The 18,174-nt window shown below is 41.3% G+C and overlaps 1 pseudogene; it reads right to left on the bottom strand.

Annotated features, from left to right (window-relative positions):
- Positions 1-18,174, bottom strand: part of LOC107770313 (uncharacterized) — a 50,362-nt pseudogene that overhangs the window by 10,748 nt on the left and 21,440 nt on the right.

Here is an 18,174-nt window from a genome sequence, read left to right as displayed (position 1 = left end):
ATAGAATGTAACAATGCAGGACCGATAGATCTGATCTACAACAACCAAATCGCCCACAGGAGTGGACACATAAATAGGAGTACCCAAGGACACACGAGAAACACCCAGGAAATGAGCAAATAGAGATGACACATAGGAATATGTAGACCCTTGATCAAATAATACAAAGGCTTCTTTGCTGCAAATAGAAATAATACATGTGATCACGGCATCTGAGGCCTATGCATCTGGTCTGGCCAGAAAAGCATAGAACCGAGCTGGAGCACCACCTGGCTGGCCTCCATCTCTAGGACGGCCCCTACCCACCTGCCCTCCACCTTTGGGCGGCTGGACGGCTGGTGGAGCAACTGGTGAGGTAATCATAGGCTGCTGACCTTGCTTCACTGGTCAACCCCGAAGCCTGGGGAAGAATCTTCGCACGTGACTGAAATCCCCGCACTCGAAACCACCTCTCGGTGGGATGGGCTGCTGACTTGAAGTTTGACCCTGGTGACCTGAATACCCACTAGAAGAACCCTGAATAGACGGTGGGCGGTAAGAACTCTCTGGCATAGCACTGAAATAATGTCACACTAGAACACCCCGAGGAGGCGGTGATGCTTGATATGAGGGCCTGCTAGACTGCCCTCTCACGAACTGACCTCTACCCCTAGACGGGGCACCTCTGAACTCTCCAGAACATCTAAACCGCTTATATCTCATAACCTGCTCCCGGCTACGTTGACGCACACCCTCAATCCTTCGGTCTATCTCTACAACCAACTCATAAGAAGTCCCCATATCAACCTCTTGGGCCATAGTGGCCTGAATGCCAGTATGCAAACCTGCAACAAACCTCCGTACTCTCTCCGCATCAGTAGGGAGTATCGTAAGTGCATGGTGAGACAACTCAAAAAACCTCGCTTCATAATCAATCACTGACATCTGACCCTGCTGGAGCTGCTCAAAGTGAACTGTAAATCTTCCCTTTGGTAGGGTGGAATATTCCTATCCAGGAAAATACGGGTGAACTTGTCCCAAGTCATGGGAGGAGAATCTGCTAGTCTACTAAGAAGATAGGACTTCCAACATCTACGGGCCCTGCCCTCCAGCTAAAAGGTAGCAAAGTCTACCCCATGAGACTCCAATATCCTCATATTGTGCAGTCTATCCCTGCACCGATAAATGAAGTTCTGGGGATCCTCATGTCGTTCTCCCCAAAAGACGGGAGGATATAGCCTAGTCCATCTGTCCAATAGCTTCTGCGGCTCGGCAGCCACAACTGGTCTGGGCTCAGGTGTATCTGCTACCACTGGTTGGGCTCCACCCACGGGTAGTGCACCCTGGGTTTGATATACAATAGTTGCCTGCCCATAGGCCTGTGCGGTAGGGGTCTGTGCTCTTTCGCCCTCCTGAGATGTGGCTGGGTCTGCCGGAAATAAACCGGCATGAGTCATAGTGTCCATGAATAGTAGCATACGGCCCATGACCTCCTAAAATCCTGGTGCGGTGGTGAAATCCACCGAGGCTGGCTCTGCTGCGGGCACCTCGCCTTGCTCCTCGATAATAGGATCCTCTACTGGATCCACTGGTGGTATAACTTGGATAACTCTGGGATGTCCTCGTCCCCTACCATGGGCTGGAGCCCTCCCTCGGCCTCTGCCTCGACCTCTAACAACTGGGGGAGCAGCTGCTCCATTGTCGGGTACATCTGTCGCGCGTGTTCTCACCATCTTCGAGAGAATAAGATAAAGATACTTAGCACAACATCAACTGCACGATAGTAGATGAAGAAAGAGTAGTTTTCTAACACCCTATAGCCTCTCGAAGATAAGTACGAACGTCTCCGCACCGATCCGCAAGACTCTATTAGGCATGCTCATAACTTGTGAGACCTATGTGAACCTAGTGCTCTGATACCATGTTGTCATGACCCAGTTTCACCTATAGGCCATGATGGCGTGCAACATCACCGCTAGACAAGCCAACTAGTGAATTAAACATAAATTATTTCCTTAAATAATTCTCCAAGTAATTAAACTCTTCTAACTTGCAAGATATTTTTAAGAAAAAAAATACGAACGGTTCTGATTAAATAAAAACCAAGAAAAATAATCCAAATCCCAATTCTACCAGTGTGAATGCCAAGACCTGGTGTCACAAGTATTTGAGCACCTAGTAGATTAAACAAAAACTTTTTAAATAATGTCAGAAATAAAATAGACAGAATATAAATTCAAGAAGAGGCACTAGCTGCTGCAGGACGACCCAGAAAGGCAGCTCACCATTAGGCCTCGGGGTATCATGGATGCGCTCCTGTAGGACCACCTGAAACTCTTGTCTCAAATTCTACACAAAAAGTTCAGCAAGTGTAGCATAAGTACGTAAACAACATGTACCCAATAAGTATCAAGTCTAACCTCGAAGACGTAGTGACGAGAAGTCGACTTTGACACTCACTAAGGGTCAATAATATTAAAATAGAGATATTTAAATAAACATGATTTATGTGAATAACAATAATTTTCTTAACAAGCTGGAGTAAATAATTCTTTCAAAAATCAATAATTTCCAATTTATCAATTAGCTTCACAAGATGTAGTAGAATATCAAGATATTGTGTAATTATTATTATTAGGCACGATTTCTACCGGGGTATTTTGGCTCGGTTCAGAGTGTCATGTACGCTGCCGAGGGACGTGCGGCACGATCCATAGATGCATCTATACTGCCGAGGTATTCGGCCCGCTCCACAAGAAAGGAGGACATTTTCTTATGAACCTCCAGAATGAGAAGTTATTATAAGAATAACACATAAGGATGTACAATTTTTATTAACAGTTGAATAGTTTGCACAAAAATTCAAGTATGTGAAATTTCTGTCTTTTACTATTTCCTCTAACAATTTACAATATAATTCCAGTACTTTAATTAAATAAGGATGCAATTATCACAAGAAATTCATGATTTGAGTCCTAAACTACTCGGACATAGCATAATTAGTAGCTACACATGGACTCTCGTTAACTCGTGCGTATGTAGCCCCCCACAATTTGTAATAATTATAAATTTAAATCACCTATGGGGTAAATTTCCTCTTACAAGGTTAGACAAGAGACTTACCTTGTCTCAAAGTCCACTTCCCGATCACAATATCACGTTAAAGTCTCAATTTGACGCCGAAAAATCCGAAACTATCCAAATATTATACAAAATAATTAATACATGCTCAACAATTTGAAATTAGACTATTAAATTAATTACCCGACCCAAAATGGTAAAATTCCTAAAATTCACCCCGGGCCCATGTGCCCGAATTTCGGAAATGTTCGGAGGAAATCATTACCCATAATCTCAAGAACTCAAATATACAATTTTCATCTAATTCTATAACCATTTTCGTGGTTAAAATCTCATTTTTTATCAAAACCTAGGTTTTTCATCTAAACCCTTGATTTTCATGATTTACAGGTTATAATCTACCCATAATCTATGTATTTAACTCAAAGTGTGTAGAATTAACTTACCTTCATGTTGCTAGTTAAAATCCCTTCTCAAAAAGCTCCAAAATCGCTCATAAATGGAAGAAATGGGGTTAAAAATGGTGAAATCCCATTTTTAACACATTCTGTCCGGTACAGTAGACCCTTCTTCGCGAACGCGGTCAGTGCCTCACATTCGCGATGGCAAAATTCCCCAGCCTTAAAATTACCCTTCACGAACGCGCCTGGGGTCTCGCGAACGCGAAGGCTTACTGGCCTGCCCTTCGTGAATGCATAGGGGAAATTTCACCCCGGTCTTAGTCCTCCTTCTCAAACGCGAGTGGACCTTTGGGAACGCGTAGGAATGAAATCCAAGGCTTCGTGAATGCGTCGCCCTCCACGCGAACGCGAAGGGCAATTGCCCAGCTCCCATTTTTGTTTCATCGCTGTAACGACTCGGCCGATCATTTTGAGAATTATAACCCCGTTCTCCCATTTACTGCTAAAGTTATGATTTACAGTTATTTTATGACTTACCGGGTTAGTCAGTTCGGGTCTGGAAGGATTTCAGAGTGAAATGAGACACTTAGTCTCATAATTGAAAACTTAAGTTGGAAACATTGATCGGATGTTGACTTACATTTAAACGACCTCAGATTTGAATTCTCATGATTCCAATAGCTTCGTATGGTAATCATGGACTTAGGAGCGTGTCCGAAAAATTATTTGGGGGTTCGTAATGGAATTAGGCTTGAAATGGCAAAAGTCGAATTTTTGGGAAGTTCGATCGGGGGGAGGGTTGATTTTTTAATATCGGGGTCGGAATCCGATTCTGGAAATTGGAATAGGTCTGTTATGTCATATATGACTTGTGTGCAAAATTTGAGGTCAATCGAACTTGATTTGTTAGGTTTCGGCGTTGAAAGTAAAAGTTGAAAGTTCTTAGTTTCATTAGGCTTGAATTGGGGTATTATTCGTGGTTTTAACGTAGTTTGAGGTGATTTGAGGGTTTGACTAAGTTCGTATAATATAAAAATTTGGGACTTGATGGTATGCTTGGTTGAGGTCCCGGGGGCCTCAGGTAAGTTTCAGATGGGTGACGGATCATTTTTTGACTTGGCTTGGTGGTTGAAGGCTGCTGGTGTATTTTTCTAGTTTCCTTCTTCGCGTTCGCGAGGGGATCCTCGCGTTCGCGAAGGGGAATTTGAGGCAGGCAAGATTTGCGAAGAGGAGCTGGGGTCAGGCGAGTTTGTTCATCGCGTTCGCGATTGTGTGTCGCTTTCGAGAAGGGAAAAATAGTTGGCGTGGGTTTTTGCCTTCGCGTTCGCGAAGAGAAGCTCGGTAAAGCAGCATTCATGAGCAGTGTCTCGCGTTCGCGAAGAGCAATGTTGGGCAGCACAATTTTGTGCTTCGCGAACGCGAGGGACCTGTCGCGTTCGTGAAGAAGAGAGGTCTGGACAGAAAGTTTAAGTTCTGAAAATGGGACTTCGTCCCATTTTCCATTTTTGACGGATTGGAGCTCGAGAAGAGGCGATGTTTGGGAGATTTTCAAGAAAAATAACGGGGTAAGTGTTCTTAACTCATTATTGGTCAAATTACCCGAATCCATGGTTGTTTTTAACATTTAATGGGTGAATTTAGTTGGAAAGATTAGAAAACCCTCTTGGTTTAATTTGAAGATTTGAGGGTCGAGTTGATGTCAGAATTAAGTAAGATTGGTATGGTTAGACTCGTGGTTGAATGGGCTTTCGGATTTTGTATCTTTTGTCGGGTTCCGATACGTGGGCCCCACGAGCAATTTTTGAGCTAATTTTTGGATTTTACTGGAAAATTAGTATTTTGCCTATGGAATTAATTCCAATAAATTTTATTGATTGAATCGAATTATTTGTGGCTAGATTCGAAGCGTTTGGAGGCTAATTCACGAGGCAAAGGCATATCGGAATAAAGAATTACACTGTTTGAGGTAAGTAACAGTTCTAAATTTGGTCCTGAGGGTATGAAACCCCGGATTATGCGATATGTGATTGGTTTTGAGGTGACGCACATGCTAGGTGACGGGCGTGTGGGCATGCACCGTAGGAATTGTGACTTGGTCAATTCCATGGATCTGTGTTGTTGGATAAATTGTTGCTACCCGTACATTTTTCCACGCATTAGGGAAATTGAACTATAAATCATGTTTAAACCATGTGTTGACACTGTTGGGACCCACAGAGGTTGTGTACATGTTGAATTATCTATTAAATTACTATTTTGTACGCAGTCACAGTTTTACTTGCATATTACATCTTAGTCTCTCTTGTTCAGCATTGATACATCATATCATTGTTGTTGGGCTGCTTATCATGATTTCTGTGAGCCTGAGAGGCTGGAGAGCTTGATGACTGAGTGAGGCCGAGGGCCTAATTTTGAGGATATTTATGGGATCGGTCTTCACGTCGCAATATATTTTATTGATTTATGCCATGATTGATTTGTTGTAGCGCTTAGGCTGAAGATGCCCTTTCGAAGTCTGTACACACCCCCAGTGAGCGCATGTACCTACTGAGTGCGAGTGCCAAGTGTTGAGTGATTGAGAGGAAAGAGTGACTGTGAGGAAAGAGTGACTGTGAGGTTGGAGTGAATGGGAGGACTGAGTGACTGTTGCTCTGAGAGGATGCATTGATTTCATTATTGCTGCATTTCAGCGGTCATATATCACTGCTTTGGAAAATTTTAAAATACATTATCTTCTGTTTCAGTCGAATGATAAGAAATTACTGTGGAGTTTTAAATGTTCAACTTGAAAGCATACCTATCTTTTTATGTTGGAAATTACTGTATTTGGACTTAGCTGTGAAGCTCGTCACTATATTCAGTTCTTTATTTAGTATTGTTACTTAATGAGTTGGTTGTACTCATACTATACCATGCACTTCGTGTGCAGATCCAGGTGATCCCAGACACAGTGGGTGTTGATTCTTTCGCACAGTTGATTTTATGGAGATTCAGAGGTAGCTGCCGTATTTCGCAGACCTTGTCTCTCCTTCCCTATCTTTTGTTTAATGTATTTGGTCTCAGACTATTATAGACCGTGTTTTCCAGACTAGTGATGTGTGGATGCTCATGTACTCAGTGACATCGGGTTTTGGGAGTGTGTTTATTTCCAAAATTTGTGGGATTTACTCTTAAACTTAATTATTATGTTTTCAGTATTTAAAAGAAATTATGGGTTATTGGTGTTGTCGGCTTGCCTAGTATTGAGATAGGCTCCATCACGACAGGTTAGGATTTTGGGTCGTGACAAGTTGGTATCAGAGCCTAGGTTACATAGGTCTCACGAGTCATGAGCAGGTTTAGTAGAGTCTTGCACATCGGTACGGAGACGTCTATACTTATCTTCGAGAGGCTACCGAACCCTTAGGAAAATTTCACTTTCTTGTATTTTGTCGTGCGAATTGTTGATTCCAGTAACTAAATTTCTGTTATTCTATTCTCTCAGAGATGGTGAGGACACATACTACCGGATCGAACGGTCAACCACCAGTGCCACCAATTAGGGACGCCAGAGGCCGAGGCCGTGGTAGAGGCCGAGGCCGAGGTAGAGGTCAAGGTGTAACTCGTACAGCAGTTGGAACAGCACCTAGTAGAACCACCAGTTGCTCCAGCTCAGGAGCAGATTCTAGATATAGTTGAGCCGGCGGAACCAGCTCGAGCACCAATTGTGCCTATTGTGATTTCAGGCCTTCAGGAGGCTTTAGCCTAGATATTGACTGTTTGCACTGGCCTTGCTCAGGTGTTTTCGGCTCAGGCCGCACCAGCAACTTCTTAGGCTGGGGGAGGTACTCATACCCATGTTGCCCGTACTCTAGAGCAGGTAGTGCAGGGTCTTCAGATACCGGGGGCACTACCAGCACAGCCGTCTATAGCTGTTCAGGCCCAAGTAGTCCCCGTCATGGCAGATGATGAGCAGAGGAAACTTGAGATTTTTGGGAGGCTCCGACCTTCATCATTTAGTGGTGCTGAGTCAGAAGATGCCAAGGCTTTTCTGGATAAGTGCCAGTAGATGCTTCGGACAACGGGTATTCTAGAGACCAGTGGGATCTCATTCACTACTTTTCAGTTTCGTGGGGCTGCCTTCAGATGGTGGGTGGCTTAGGAGAGGCGCATGCCGATTGGTGCAGTACGACTTACATAGCAGGAGTTCTCCGTTCTCTTTTTGGAGAAGTTCATGCCGCAGTCTCGCAGAGAGGAGCTGCGAAGATAGCTTGAGCAGTTACGTCAGGATGGCATGTCTGTGACGCAGTACGAGATGAGATTTTCTGAGTTGGCTCGTCACGCATTTTGGTTGGTTCCCACTGATAGGGAGAGGATTAGTGTCACGACCCAAACCGTAGGGCTGCGACGGGCATTCGGTGCCTAACTCAACCGAGTACCAACGTAACATATCATTATTATCATACTATCATGGGTAAATGAACCGGAAAGGCCGTCATAAGAGAATACTCGGCATGGGATGAACCAACAATATATAGAAGCTTATGCATGTGACATACGGGCCTATAAGGCCGACATGATCATTTGTATACTCAAAACATCGGCCAACAAGGCCATACAAGTATCCATATACATGAAATCTATCTACAAGCCTCTAAGAGTACATAAACATCATAAAGGTCGGGATAGGGTCCCACCATACCAATTAATAATAAAGTACCGTATATGTAAGGCATGCCGGTAGTATATAAAGTACATAAAAGAAACATGGAGTAAAGAAACTCAACCTGTAATTCTGAATAGCTCTGTGAATCATGAAAAATGTATAATGTCATGCATGTGCATATAAATGCCATACCATGCATAAGTATATTCGCACATAATATCATCAAGCCTCTAAGAAAATCTCATCATATCATCTCAGCCACTGTGGGCGAAATCATCAACGTATACCAGCTGATCAGGTAGTGGTGTGTATGTAACGTCATAACCTTTTTCCGTATCCAATATACATATAATATATGCGTATATAATGCCATCTGGTCATGGGTCAATGTACATGTATAAATGAATGTAATGCATAATGAAGTAAGTCAGTAAGATATCTCAGAATGTCATAAGATCAATATGCCTTCGGTTAATTTCATGAAATAAACTTTATCAACTTACGTATTTTCTGAGACCCATGAACAGATGATAGAATAATAAGACACATGGGGAATCAAGATCATAGGCACCCCTAGTACTTCTAAGAATAGAATCATTTGTGAAAGTTGCATGCTTGCTCGTTTCGTTGCATCATATGGATCATGCCAAAAGGAAAGAAGGGATAGCCTTAACATACCTTTGCAATCTTCTCTCCAATCGTCAACCAAGCTCAATATGATCTTCTTACCTCTACAATGAGTAAACCGACTTCGTCGTCATCATATAAGCATTGTAACTCTCATATTTCAAAACCAATATTCTACAAGAAAAGGACAACACCTCCTATGTTTTTGCTACATCCCATAAGTTATTAAAGTCACCAAACAACCCAAACAACAACAATATAATTCACAATAAGCTCTATGATTACTGCAACAACCAGTTTTAGCGGCAAGCTCGATTTACAATTAAATAAATATAATTTAATCCAATTACTTTTCCATAAATCTGCCTACAACTTATATAACATCATAGATATGCTTACCATATCATTTTCATCCCAAAACATCATAAGAATAATCTTCAAAAATAGTCCACAAGCCTAGCACCTTAACCTTTATCGTCAACCTCTTATTTTTCATGTTATCTTTTTCAATCCACTGAATTAGCACATAGATAAGCTTAAAAACAGCAGCCACAACATAATCAAACTATTTATAACAATTTCCAGGAACAACAAACCATATATATAGCCTCAACACATCCCACAAAAAGAAATAACGATTCCTTATGCCATATCAATTACTATCTTAAAGATTTTAACTCAAATAACACATGATTAACCTTAAGCACAACCAAGAACATGATTTACATATCTTAGGAAATAGATACAACATGAAATCCCCAGCTGTTGTAGCTCACAACAACCCTCAATCACACCACAACACTATAGAGACTCTCTTCTTCACTTAGGCTAACTTTGATGTTTGATTATGGTGTATTTCTTTGGAATTTGTTTGGAGCCTTTAGGGAACTATTTGGGAGGGTTTGGAGAGTGTGAGGATGGAAGGAGGACTAAAAATGAGTAAAGATCATCCCAAAAATGAGATGAGAATAAGTGAAGGTCGGGCCCCGACCAAGTGGGTCCCATAGGGGCTTCCTACGCAGTCTCGCAAAAATACAAATATCTCTCTACACCGATGTCGTATTGATGAACGGTTTGCGGGGTTAGAAACTAGATACAAGAGGCTTTAATTCAATATAAATATCTATCTATAACTCTCAATATATTTGGAGAAAACTACCTCGAAACCTGGCCTATAAACCTGCCAGTTTCTCCGAAGTGCGGCGACGTCACTTGGTGACCCTACTTTAAAAATCTATATTTATCTACTCTGATATTGTATGAATAAATGGTTTGGACCGTTGGAAACTAGGTTCAAATAAATTCATTTTTGTATGATAAATGTCCCAAAATGATATCATAAACCTTACGAAATAATTTCTCAAAACGGTTTATTACAAGGCAAATCTTAGCTCGATTTTTCCGCAACTTAAATCCGTTTTTATCCAAACTTTATATTTCATATCCAAACATCATATATAGTCATATCATGACTTTAAACGCATTTAAATCATGATTAATAAGTCTCATATTCATCTTAACTTACCTAGGACTTCAGTAAACCTTTCTTATCCTTGTAGAAGGATTTCGTCCTTTTTGAACTTACATTAGATAATCCTATAATGACAGTGACGTTTGAAGTATGGGGTGTAACAACATTTCCCCTTAGAAATATTTTGTGCCTAAATAATAACTATTAAAGGCTTGCAAAAATGGGATGTAACATCATTAAATCACTTTATATACTTTCAAAGAGGATCTCATTTTCAAGCTTACATCAATTGACTCACGATGTACTTTCACATACAAAAACATGGGGTGTAACATCATTCCCTTCTTTGGAACATTCGTCCTCGAATGTTGACTGATGCGCTTATCATTCTCATAACCTATGGCTCTTATGAATACTTTAATATTGTCCTTTGCCATCTAGGCAATTATTCTATGAATAAATCCAAAGGCCAGGGAATTCCCCCATTTAGGCCTCTTTCTCACACCATGACTCATGGTCAGAATTCTTTCAATCTCATAACTATTGCTACCTTCTATCATGCAGTCTGTACGATTTTGTCCTTTTATGTGTGCCTATGCGACTCTTCTCTTATTTTCCTCCAGCTTTTATCCAATCTCTAGACCTCACTTTGTGAATATATACAGGACTACGACAAGTTGTCCCTTTGGGCATCTATAGGTATACTGAAGTTCTTCGCTTGGTATTTTATTGAATGTACCACTATTTATATATTTTGTTTCCTAGCCTTGGTTATTTGTCCTTATGGCATTAGTGAATCTAGTTTGGTCATACCGTACTATAGTACTTACTTCAGTTTATTATTACCGAGGTCTGCTACCCAACTCTAGGTTACTCTCTCACTGCTTATCTCATATGTATAAATCTAAGTCCTTTAATGCTTCCTTATTACTTGTCACGACCCCAAATTCCCTACGTAGGATGTCGTGATGGCACCTACTCTCTAAGACTAGGTAAGCATGTCAATGCGGAATAACACAGAAATCTGAAATAAATAAATCTGCAATTCACAAAATTACAACTCCCAAAACCCGATAGGAATAAGTCACAAGCTTCTAAGAATATTTCCTCAATGTCTCTATATATCAGAGTCTACAAAAAAGAAGCAACATAATAAGGATAGAATGGGACTACGGAGTCTGCGAATGCTGACAAATATACCTCGAAGTCTCCGTACACAGGTAGCTCACTGATATCTGGGCTGGTAGGAAGTACCTGGATCTGCACAAAAGATGTGCAAAAGCGTAGTATGAGTACACCACAGCGGTACCCAGTAAGTGCCAAGCCTAACCTCGGTAGAGCAGTGACGAGGTAAGGTCAGGCCCTACTAGAAATAATAAAAGACATGGTGATATGTTTAACAATATAATAATAATAAATTACAATGGAAATGAATCAAGTAAGTAGTATGTCACCATTAAATTACACATAATAAGGGCAAATAATACTTCGTGGAAAGATAACAGAAATTCACAACTTTAAGAAAAATCACGACAATAATCAAAGACAAATGCAGCCATAAAGAAATATCAACAAGGGCACTCTCGAGTACCGCCTTGTAGTCCAAAATCATAAATAAATTCACAATATCTCATTTCCTTATATCACCGCGGGAGCCTTCACAATTTAATTTTAAAGAAAACATTTTTCCCAAAAAGCATCCCGCGTTTTATCCACTCTTATCATACCGCATGACTTCTAGTAGTTCCCCTAATAGCCACGCGTATCAAGCCACCCTTATCTGACCGCATGCATTTCAACACCCAGACCTTATACCACCGCATGTGTATCAATATCACAATATATCACAATTTGCACCTCAAGTGCTCAAGTATTTTAATTTGCCAAAATAAATCAACAACAACAATATTTTCCACAATAAAGAGCTCACAGCTCATGCTAAAATAAATCAACAACAACATTTTTCCATAATAAGTAGCTCACGACTTAGTACAATGAGTACGTGTAACGATCCGACCGGTCATTTTGAGAGTAATAGCCTGGATCCCCTATTTACGGCTTCTCCCATATCTCTTCCTGATATTGTGACTTTCCGGGAGGTTTCGTTTTCGTTTTTTGGAGTGTTTTGGGACATTTTGTCCCTAAATGGAGGTTTAAGCCTTAGGATTAGGACCATAGTCCGAACTATGTGAAGACGACTCCAGAATGGAATTCCGTCAATTCCGTTATCCGTTAGGTGATATCGGGTTTAGGGGCATATCGAGATTGTGTTTTGGAGGTCTATAGCTCATTTAGGCTTGAAATGGCTAAAATAGGAATTTAAGTTAGGAAGTTTGACCGGGGAGTTGACTTTTTGATATCAGGGTCGGAATCCAGTTCTGAAAGTTTTTATAGCTCTGTAATGTCATTTATGACTTGTGTGAAAATTTTGAGTTCAATCGGACTTGATTTCATAGGTGTCAACATCGAATGTAGAAGTTGGGAATTCTTAAGTTTCATTAAGCTTGAATTGGGTGTGAACTGTGATTTTAGCGTTGTTTGATGTGATTTGAGGTTTCAAATAAGTTCATGTGATGTTTTAGGACTTGTTGGTGTATTTGGTTGAGGTCCCAAGGGCCTAGGGTGAGTTTTGGATGGTTAACGGATTAAAAGATGGACTTAAGCAGCTGCTGCAATTTCTTCTGCTAGAAATGCAGAACAATCGAGCACAGGATCGAAGCACAGGGTCGAAGGCCATGATCGAGGCTCAGGATCGAGGGCCATGATCGAAGGCCAGAATCGAGGGCCATGATCGAAGCCCAGTATTGAAGGCCAGCATCGAAGCCATGATCGAAGGCTCAGGATCGAAGGCCATAATCGAAGGCTCAGGATCGAGGGCCAGGATCGAAGGCTAGGATCGAGGCCCAGGGTCGAGGGCCAAGATCGAGGGCCATGATCGAGGCTCAGCATCGAAGCCATGATCGAGGGCCAGGATCGAGGCAGGACCGAGGGCTGCCTAGACAGAATTATAAAACAGGGGACTTCGTCCCCTGTGCCATTATTGACGAATTAGAGCTTGAGGAGAGGCGATTTTTGATTGATTTTCAAGGAAAAACATTTGGGTAAGTGATTCTAACTCGGATTTGGTCAACAATATACACGAATATATCATTGTTTTCGCCATTTAATTAGTGTGTTGCGATGGAAATTTGGGAAAATTTTAGAAATCTCATAGAAACGAATTTTTGAGATTTCGGTGTTGATTCGCAGTCGGATTTGAGTGAAACTGGTGTGGTTGGACTCATAATTGAATGGATTGTCGGATTTTGTATGTTTTGTCGGATTCCGAGACATGGCCCCCACAGGCGAGGTTTGAGTTAATTTCTGATTTTTATTGAAAAATGTAGTATTTTCTTATGAAATTGATATCGAATTAATTTGGCTAGATTCGAGCCATTCAGAGTCAGATATTTGTGGAAAAGGCATTCATACCGATTGATTGATCTTGGTTTGAGGTAAGTGACTTGCCTAACTTTGTGGGGGGGGGGGTGTGGGAAAACTCCCCATAGGATTTGTACTGTTTTTGATATATGAGTGTCGTGTACGTGAGGTGACGAGTACGTACACGGGCTAATTGTGTAAAACCCGATTTTTCTACTAATTAATAACCTTATTTCCTTCTTATTCGAGTTCCATCAGCATGTGTGGTATCCAGCTAGACTAGAATAGCATGTCTATTTGCCTTAACTATTTACTTGAACTACGTGCAGCATGTGTTAGTGAATTTACCTATCTTTTCTTAACTGGTATTTAGGTTGTACTATAGAATTTCATGTCATAACTATTGAATTCTATTGTTTGGCTACGTATTTACTTTGGGACTATGGAACGGTATTCAGGGAGATCCCCCTGTCTTGCTTATTTACTTTGGGGCTACGGAACGGTATTCCGGGTGATCCCCCTGTACTGCATATTTATTTTGGGTCTACAGAACGGTATTCCGGGAGATCCCCCTGTCTTGCATATTTACTTTAGGACTACGGAATGGTAATCCGGGAGATCCCCCTGCACATTTACGTTTGGGACTACGAGACGGTATCTCGGGAGATCCCCTGTTGTATTTCTGTGTACTGAGCTGTTACCTTCTATGAATTCTTTCTTGTTAAATTTCAGTTTTTATTTTACTGCAATATTTCATCCCTGCCTTGCCTTATTATTATATATATACCAGTTGGGCCCTCGCCTGACCTCGTCACTACTCGACCGAGGTTAGGCTTGGCACTTACTGGGTACCGATTGTGGGGTACTCATGTTGCTCTCTGCACATGCTTTTCGTGTGCAGATCCAGGTGTTCCTTGTCAGTCACTGCCGCGTCTGCAGACCTCGGAGTCCCCTTCTACTCTTCCCCATGTCCATTATCTTCTGTATTTTCTTTTGATAGACTCTGATGTATAGAGACACTAGATTTTCCTTCTGTAGTTTGTGATTCACGATGTTCCGAGTTTTGGGAAATGCTGTGTAGTATATTGAGGAGTTAGTTATTGTACATGCCAAGTGGCATGGTATCCAGTTATGTCGTTATTGCTACAGTTAGTTGTTGAATTTATATTTTTATTTCATTATTCTGCAAATGTTAGGCTTACCTAATCGTAGAGGCTAGGTGCCGTTACAATGTCATACGGAGGGGAAATTGGGTCGTGAGAGTACGAAAATCTCACAAAATATTCAGCAAAATAATATTTCACAAATTTAACACCGTGTCTAAATATCAAAATTTTAAATGTAAAATACTTCATTTTTAATAATATTTAAATTAAGAAAATCCATCATTCAATTAATGCACAGAACAAAAGAAACTGAGTTTCAAGAAAACAGGTAAAACACTTAATAGGAACAAGTCAGGCAAATTTTAAATACGAAAATATATTAATGATGATCAATATAACATAATAAAATAATTTAATTAATGCAGCAGTGCTCTACAAAATTTAAAGACATAATCTTGCACATTTAGCCCGTGTACACATTCGTCACCTCGTGTACACGACTTTCAACACATCAACGTTTTCATATCAATACCAATCCTAAGGAAAATTTCCCCCACTCAAAGTTAGACAAGTAACTTACCTCAAACCGCGCTCAATAAGTCAAGTAGTATGCCTTTTCCTTGATTTTTCGACTCCGATTGACTCGAATCTAATCATAATTAATTTGATTCAATCAATACAAATTATAGGAATAAATTCCATATGAAAATATAAATTTTCTACAAAAATCCGAAATTTAACCCAAAAAATCACCCACAGGGCCCACGCATCAGAACCCGACAAAAGTTATAAAATCCGAAAGTCCATTCAACCATGAGTCCAAATAATACCTATTTTACCGAAATCCGACCTCAACTCGACCTCCAAATCTTCAAATCTTATTTTCAAATCCCTAAGTTTAAATCCCCGATTTACACCTTTAAAGCATGTAATCTAGTCAGATTATTCAATGATAATTCAATATTATATAGTAGAAATGATCACAAGTGACTTACCTCAAGATTCCCCATGATGTATCGCTCATAAATCGCCTAAACCCGTGTTTGGAATGTCCAAAAATGAGAAAATCACGGACCTCTCTGTTTTTGTACACTGTCCAGAGGTTCCGCACATGCGGAATTTTTAACCGCTTTTTCGGATTTTCCTCCACTTCTGCGCATATTATCACATCTGTGATCCCCCACATACAGGTGCGTGTCCGTACCGGCGAGATGCCTTCTGCATCTGCGCTCCACAGTCACCAGCCCAGCCTCCGCTTCTGTGCATCCCAGTTCGCACCTGCGAGCTCACTTGTGTGAGTTTTCCATCTGCTTTTTCAAACGTTGCACACTTGCAATGCACATTGCGCTTCTGCGAGCCATGTTCCGCAGGTGCGATTGCACCAGAAGGCAGAAACTTCAGCAGTCTTCCAAATTCAAAGATCGATCTGTTAACCATCCGAAACTCACCCGAGACCCTCGGGACTTCAACTAAATACACCAACAAGTCTTAAAACATCATACGAACTTAGTCGAGCCTTCTAATCACATCCAACAACGCTAAAATTACAAATCACACCCCAATTCAAGCCTAATGAACTTTAAAATTTCCAAATTCTACAAATGACGCCGGAACCTATCAAATCACGTCCGATTGACCTCAAATTTTGCACACAATTCATAAATGACTTAACAGACATATTCAAATTTCCAGAATCGGATTCCGACCCCTATATCAAAAAGTCAACCCCACTGTCAAACTTTCCAAAAATTCAACTTTCGTCATTTCAAGCATAATTCCTATACAGACCTCCAAATAATTTTCCAGACACGCTCCTAAGTCCAAAATCACCATACGGAGCTAATGGAATCATCAAAATTCTATTCCGGGGTCGTTTTCACATAAGTCAACATCCGGTCAACCTTTTTAACTTAAGCTTTCAACCTTGAGACTAAGTGTCTCAATTCATTCCGAAATCTCTCCGGACCCGAACCGACTACCCCGACAAATCACATAACAGTTATAAAGTACATAATGAGCAGTAAATGGGGGCACGGGGCTACAACTTTTAAAACGACTGGCCGGTTCGTTACATCCTCCCTCTCTTAAACAAAGGTTCGTCCTCGAACGGGTTTAGAATTATACCTGGAGTGTTGAAAAGATGAGGATAACATCTGCGCATATCATGCTCGGTCTCCCAAGTCACATCCTCGATCGGATGGCCCCTCCACTGTACTTTTACTGAGGCGATGCTCTTTGATCTCAACTTTTTAACCTGTTTGCCCATAATGGCCACTGGTTCCTCGACATTAGATAGATCCTTTTCCAACTGGACTGAGCTGAAGTCTAACACACGAGATGGATCGTCATGATACATCCGGAGCATGGAAGCATGGAACACTGGATGAACTGCAGAGAGACTAGGTGGTAGTGCAAGTCTGTAAGCCACCTCTCCAACTCTCTCAAGAATCTCAAAAGGTCCGCTATATCTCGGGCTTAACTTGCCCTTCTTTTCGAACCTCATAACACCCTTCATAGGCGAAACCCGGAGCAGGACCTGTTCACCGACCATGAATGCAACATTAAGAACCTTCGAATCCGCATAACTCTTTTGTCTAGATTGAGCTGTACGAAGCTGATCCTGAATTAATTTAACCTTTTCCAAAGCATCTTGAACCATGTTCGTACCCAATAGTCTAGCTTCACCCGGCTAGAACCAACCAACTGGAGTCCGGCACCGCCTACCATATAAGGCCTCATACGGCGCCATCTGAATGCTCGACTGATAATTGTTGTTGTAAGCAAATTCCGCAAGTGGCAAGAACTGTTCCTAATCACCCCCAAAATCTATCACACACGTACGACGCATGTCTTCCACTATCTGAATAGTGCGTTCGGACTGTTCGTCCGTTTGAGAGTGGAATGATGTACTAAAGTCCATACGAGTACCCAACTCCTGTTGTACGACTCTCCAGAACCATGATGTAAACTGCGTACCCCGGTCAAGGATGATAGATACCGGTATGCCATGAAGCCTAACAATCTCGCGAATGTAAACCTGAGCCAGCTACTCCGAAGAGTAAGTAGTAACCACAGGAATGAAATGAGATGACTTGGTCAATCTATCCACAATCACCCAAACTGCATCGAACCTCCTCTGAGTCTGTGGAAGCCCAACAATGAAATACATAATGATCCGCTCCCATTTCCACTCTGGAATCTCTAACTTCTGAAGCAATCCACCCGGTCTCTGATGCTCACACTTCACCTGCTGGCAATTTAGGCACTGAGCTACATATTCCACTATGTATTTCTTCATCCTCCTCCACCAATAGTGCTGTCTCAAGTCTTGATACATCTTTACAGCACCCGGATGAATGGAGTACCGCGAACGGTGAGCCTTCTGGAGAATCAACTCATACAAACCATCTACATTGGGTACACATAGCATGTCCTGCATCCGTA

This window comes from Nicotiana tabacum, unplaced genomic scaffold (genome assembly GCF_000715075.1).
Source record: "Nicotiana tabacum cultivar K326 unplaced genomic scaffold, ASM71507v2 Un00001, whole genome shotgun sequence".
Lineage (NCBI taxonomy): Eukaryota > Viridiplantae > Streptophyta > Magnoliopsida > Solanales > Solanaceae > Nicotiana > Nicotiana tabacum.
This window is presented reverse-complemented; position numbering and strand designations above follow the sequence as displayed.